Here is a 6,774-nt window from a genome sequence, read left to right as displayed (position 1 = left end):
CTGGCCGTGTAGTCCATCAGTGGCCCAGCAAGGACATGCACTTTCAGGCTTCTGGTTCCTCAGCTGTTACCTGTCCTGGGCGGAGACACACATCTCACTTCCTCCTGACCAGGATATTTCCAGGCTGCACAGTTCCCTGCCTACACTATGAATTACTCCAGAAGATTGACTGCCTAAGCAGGTTTGCTTTGCCGTCTTTTCAGAGACTGTAATCAGTGTGATTGTCCATAGTTAAGTTACCACACAGCTCTTTCTAAGCAAGCACATTTTTTCTTAAGGTAAGAGCATCAGAGAGAACTTATTAAAACAATAAAAGAACCTACACACATACTAATAAGCTTACCAGAGCATACTCCTACTCGAGCAATGGCTCTGTTGGATGATTAGTCCTTCAAACCCCACCCCATGGGGTTTTCCTCTAGTTACAAGTTCATAACTGTGGTAGTTCAGAACAAGCACACATATGAGTCTGAGAGTCTCTTCTTTATATTGCTTGGCTCTTCGATCTTAGACAGTGGATAGGTAATCGGTAAGACAATGGGTTTCTCCTCAAGGTGTAATTTCAAAAGGCTGGGTCTAAAGGTGGGGAATTTGCATTCTCTTTCCAACTCCCCCACAAGTTTCTCAAGGAAACCTACTTAACTTTTTATAAATTCACTTTGTTTCAAATCACCCTTTTGAAGCTGATAGCATTTCCCAGGGTTTACATTAATCAGGTCTCCTCCCTAGAAGCATTACATACAATTTCACAATAATATATAAACATTTGTAATACAATGAACTCCTAAATCACTAAAACTTAATTCAATAAAGTTTGTACAGGTATTGCAGGAAATTTCCCATCTATCACAGCTTACCTTCTGAATCTCCCAATAACTGATTTCCGTAACCATTTTATAAGTCAATGGCCTGACTTAGTCACCATTCCAGAATGTCTTTTTGAAATGTTTAGCATTCATACGAATAAGATGATAAAACTAGATAAAGCCTGCCATGGTACTGCTAGGCATGTTGCAGCCCACCTCGTGCAGCTCTCCATAATATCAAGTCAATCATGCAAACTACATCTCTTGTACATCAACCACTGATTCCAGCTCTTCTAGCTGCTCTTTTGCAGGTGATATCTAGGCTTATTGGCTCCATAACTATTGACAAGGAAATGCAGCATGACTTTCTCAAGATTCTGTAATTTTTTTGTTTTTCCTTAAGGTTTTATTTTTAAACAGAGGACTGAGGACAGTTTTAGTAAATCCAGAGCCCATTAAATTCTCTAGGGACCACTTCCTGCTGCAGTAAAAGCAACTGTCCAGAGTTCCACAACTTCAGAATCTGTTGCAAAAATACACTGCCCAAGGAATTGTTTTACCCTTTTCAGATACCTGATATGATATAAGAGCTGAAATGCCAAATCCACAACTCGTTTGGAATATTGCATATTTTTTTGCACTGAACAAATAGATGGTGGGTTGTGTGGGTTTGTTTGGTGTTTGTGCATGTGAAAATATCTAAAATTTGTTCCCATCAGCGCCACTCAAAATAAGGCTGCTACTTCAACACCAAGCAAAGAATAGTCTACTCAGCACACTTATCTGGCTAGTGTTTTATGTAGTAATAAGAAATGAGATTGAACGCTGACCAAATTATAATACCACATCCATATTCTATGATGTTATAGAAAACAAATTACAACAATACTATTGGAAGATGATAGATGTGCTGCTTTGTGTGGTATTTTTGCCTATATATATCTGGACTGTTCTGTCTGGCCAAGGCAACCTTGGAACTGCAGTCCTTGGTACATATCTTTATTGTAATTAATTTCCATCAAACCTTTTACCCTCATATTTGTACTTTTTCATGTTTGTATTGGTCGTTTTGTAAACTATTTTAATGCTTCTGTTTGCTTTTTTCTCCACATCCTTGCTCTGGACCCAGTCCCACAAATCCTTCCTGTACAGACCTCCCATTGATTTCAGTGAGTTCTGCATGTGGAGGGCTTGCAAGATTGGGCCCTTTTGTTTCCTCTTTGACATAGGACTATAAGTAACTCCCAGTTAAGTGAATGGGAATCTTTCAGTTGACATTAATGGAAGTTGCATTGGCCCCATAGTCACTATTAAAAGATGATTAATTCTTGGCATGTTTTGTTTGGTATATCAAAGTCACAGGACCAAGGCATAATTTCTAGAAGCATTTAGAGCATTTACATCTCTAAGTCCTTGTGGCAAGTTTTACTGTCTTAACTTCAGACTTATTTTAATGTTTTTAAATAGATGTAGTGGATTACTTGAACACCAAGTGTTCATAATTTATAGATTTTGTTTTTTAAAAAAAAGCTTCCTGAGGAATGCTAGTCTGTTTTGTCAGAACGTTGTTCACCAATGTATTTTTAGCCATCTTGCAAAAATGCAGTGCAGTTTAAAACTACAGTAGAACCTCAGAGTAACGAACCCCCATGAATAAAGGTTGTTCGTAACTCTGAAATATTCATAACTGAACAAAATGTTGTGGTTCTTTCAAAAGTTTACAACTGAACATTGACTTAATACAGCTTTGAAACTTTACTGTGCAAAAGAAAAATTCTACTTTTCCTTTATTGTTTAGCAGTTTACATTTAACACAGTACTGTATTGCATTTGCTTTTTGCTTTTTTTCTTTGGTCTCTGCTGCTCTCTGATTTTGTACTTCTGGCTCAAAACGAGGTGTGTGGTTGACTGGTCAGTTCATAACTCTCTGGTTTTCATAACTCTGAGGTTCTACTGTAATAACAATTTATGTACAGTAGGTGGCCAGTATCTTAGTTAGGTCTGCTGGGGGAAAGCTCTCCAAAGGCAACTGTGGAATTCACCTTTGTTTTGAGTATTCTATAGATCAAGACACTGAATAACTTATCAGTGAGTGTAATAAGAACTGTCAAGGTTCCTCCCCCCCTCTGAACTCTAGGGTACAGATGTGGGGACCTGCATGAAAAACCTCCTAAGCTTATCTTTACCAGCTTAGGTCAAAACTTCCCCAAGGTACAAAATATTCTACCCTTTGTCCTTGGATTGGCCGCTACCACCACCAAACTAATACTGGTTACAGGGGAAGAGCTGTTTGGAAACGTCTTTCCCCCCAAAATACTTCCAAAACCTTGCACCCCACTTCCTGGACAAGGTTTGGTAAAAAGCCTCACCAATTTGCCTAGGTGACTACAGACCCAGACCCTTGGATCTTAAGAACAATGAACAATCCTCCCAACACTTGCACCCCCCCTTTCCTGGGAAATGTTGGATAAAAAGCCTCACCAATTTGCATAGGTGACCACAGACCCAAACCCCTGGATCTGAGAACAATGAAAAAGCATTCAGTTTTCTTACAAGAAGACTTTTAATAAAAATAGAAGTAAATAGAAATAAAGAAATCCCCCCTGTAAAATCAGGATGGTAGATACCTTACAGGGTAATTAGATTCAAAACATAGAGAACCCCTCTAGGCAAAACCTTAAGTTACAAAAAAGATAGACAGAAATAGTTATTCTATTCAGCACAATTCTTTTCTCAGCCATTTAAAGAAATCATAATCTAACACATACCTAGCTAGATTACTTACTAAAAGATCTAAGACTCCATTCCTGGTCTATCCCCGGCAAAGACAGAATATAGAATATAAATATAAATAAATAAAATATAAATAAAGACAGAATATAGAACAAATTGGTTAGTCTCTAAGGTGCCACAAGTACTCCTTTTCTTTTTGCGAATACAGACTAACATGGCTGTTACTCTGAAACCAGAATATAGACAGATTTCAGAGTAACAGCCGTGTTAGTCTGTATTCGCAAAAAGAAAAGGAGGACTTGTGGTACCTTAGAGATTAACCAATTTATTTGAGCATCAGCTTTCATGAGCTACAGCTCACTTCATCGGATGCATAGTGTGGAAACTGCAGAAGACATTATATACACAGAGACCATGAAACAATACCTCCTCCCACCCTACTCTCCTGCTGGTAATGGCTTATCTAAAGTGATCATCAAGTTGGGCCATTTCCAGCACAAATCCAGGTTTTCTCACCCTCCCCCCCCCCCCCCCCCCAACTCACGCTCCTGCTGGTAATAGCCCATCCAAAGTGACCACTCTCTTTAAAATGTGTATGATAATCAAGGTGGGCCATTTCCAGCACAAATCCAGGTTTTCTCACCCCCCCACCCCACCCCAGCAGGAGAGTGAGTTTGTGTGTGGGGGTGGGGGGGGGTGAGAAAACCTGGATTTGTGCTGGAAATGGCCTAACTTGATGATCACTTTAGATAAGCTATTACCAGCAGGAGAGTAGGGTGGGAGGAGGTATTGTTTCATGGTCTCTGTGTATATAATGTCTTCTGCAGTTTCCACACTATGCATCCGATGAAGTGAGCTGTAGCTCACGAAAGCTCATGCTCAAATAAATTGGTTAGTCTCTAAGGTACCACAAGTCCTCCTTTTCTTTTTGAGAATATAGACAGACACAGACCCTTTGTTCTCTCCCTCCTCCCAGCTTTTGAAAGTATCTTCTCTCCTCATTGGTCATTTTGGTCAGGTGCCAGCGAGGTTACCTTTAGCTTCTTAACCCTTTACAGGTGAGAGGAGCTTTCCCCTGGCCAGGAGGGATTTCAAGGGGGTTTACCCTTCCCTTTATATTTATGACAAGAACTACTGAATTAAGTATTTGGAAAATGCTAGAGTATGTGCTTCCTTTGAGCTTGTGAACTGATATTGCAGAAAGTGGAATGATTTTGACTTTCATTTTCTTAACATTTCCTTGTGAATTTTTTGTAAGGAATGTGGATTGACATAATTTAAGTACAAATTAAATATAAATGAATAGTTTCCAGTAAAGTTACTGTACATTACCGTCTGTGAAATGTTTGTCTTCATACTGAACTGGCAGAGGGGAGCTGTTTTATCTTAGTTTGCACTGTGAATAAATAGCGAGCTGTAACAACATTTTTTTAGTGTTCGTGTAGTTCACAAACCTGACGTATTGAGAGACGCATAAAACTCTGAGTAAAGTTTTGTTGCTGGCAGCCACATGTATCTCTGGACAACCAGATTACAAACAGACTAAGACAAAAGCATCAGCTGAGATGGAGTGGCTACTGCCACATGACTCTTCTGTAATAAGGTAAAACACATCCTGGAATAGTATGTACAAAAACTTTCAATAGGATTTGATTTTTTAAGATAATAGTTTCTTTAGATATGTTCACACACTCTCTCCATTGCAATATGTTCTGTTTTCATATATGGTCCCTTTTTATTTTTTTTATTTTTTTTTTAAGGGAAATGCATGAACATACTAGGAGTTCCAATAGTGATAAATGAAAAAAGTATTTTAAAATTATGGGAAATTTTGCTGTTTCACAAGCTTGCAATCATTTTAGTAATTTCAATGGCCAGTTTCACTGGGTGGTAGTGATCAGTTATTTTATTTCAGTATATGCACTGAAAAAATACAAAATAAAAAAACCTCTCCTGTACTCTAGGTGTCTTGGAAAGCAATTAAAAAGACTGTCTGTGGACTTGCTCCTTAAACTCTATCCAGAAAACTAAGTGGTACATAGTACAGGTACTGCAGATTTTACATAGTATTATATAAAATATTAGTTATTGTATACTACAGTTAGTCCATAAATATTTATTGCACTCTGAAATAATTAACATAAGAAACAATGTGTAGATATCGGAGCAACTCTTGTGAATTTCAAAGTAAATGTCCTTATTCTAATTATTTCAAATTTATCGTTGTCCCCATAACATAATGTACAATTGAATGTGCTTTTTCATAAAACATAAAAAGAAAAAAATAATCTTGTACCAAATTCTAGTCTGCTTCAAGTTGACTTTTTAATTATGTCGCCTGGACAACCATAACAACAAACCTCCTGAGGGACAACTATAAACATCAGAAGGGGAAGCTACTGATGCATTAAATGACTTTTTTAGAGAATACCAGAACATGAACTGTTTGCTCAGCGGGGAAGCTTTTCTCTTCACAACTCCTAAATTTCCCTTTAACCTATGCAGTTTTTTTGTATTACAGTCAAACCACATGGTTAAACTGTTCAATAAAACAATCACTTGGTTTCTGATTCAAGCTATCGTGGCATAGTGGTCTGGTGGTTGCTATGCTATCTTTTTATAAACCTTCCTAGTTTAGATTACAGGCAGAAATCAAACAGAATACTCCACACTTTTTTTTTTTTTAATTTGAGTTGAACTCACTTCACAAACTGATAAAAGATTATGCTTGGTTAGATCAAAACTGTCAGTCACTTTTCTGTTCTAGAGTCAGGCTGCTTTGTTCTTCCCTTTTTTCTGGAATAGTAAAGATTAAATTGCTTCTGCCACTTGGATGAAGTGACATGAGTGATTTGGGGGTGGGCAACACTGTATCTGAAAAGGTGCTGAGTGTGATTTAAAGGCAAATGTAGCCAAAGATAAACCATCGGCAGGGCCACTTTAGAAATTGGTTAAATTCTGAAAGTCTGTCTCTGTCCTTGCAGCTAAACTGTGTTTAGTAGGGATTTGGTTTCAACTGTGGCTGAAATCCAAAGTTTAAGACAACAGAGTTTAGGATTCATAGCACTAGAAGGACTAAGGCCTAACAATAACAAAAAGTCAGTAGGATTGCTGGCACATAGTACAGGTAGTAAAGGTCTAAAACTAAGCTCAAATCCCTAGTTTGAAGAAACAGATGTTCAGAAATGTGTGTGGATTTGCAACAGCTACAGGGAACTGTATTTAAACTTGTTTA

This window comes from Lepidochelys olivacea (assembly GCF_965140295.1).
Source record: "Lepidochelys olivacea isolate rLepOli2 genome assembly, chromosome: 17".
NCBI classification, from domain to species: domain Eukaryota; kingdom Metazoa; phylum Chordata; order Testudines; family Cheloniidae; genus Lepidochelys; species Lepidochelys olivacea.
Note: the sequence above shows the minus strand (reverse complement) of the source record.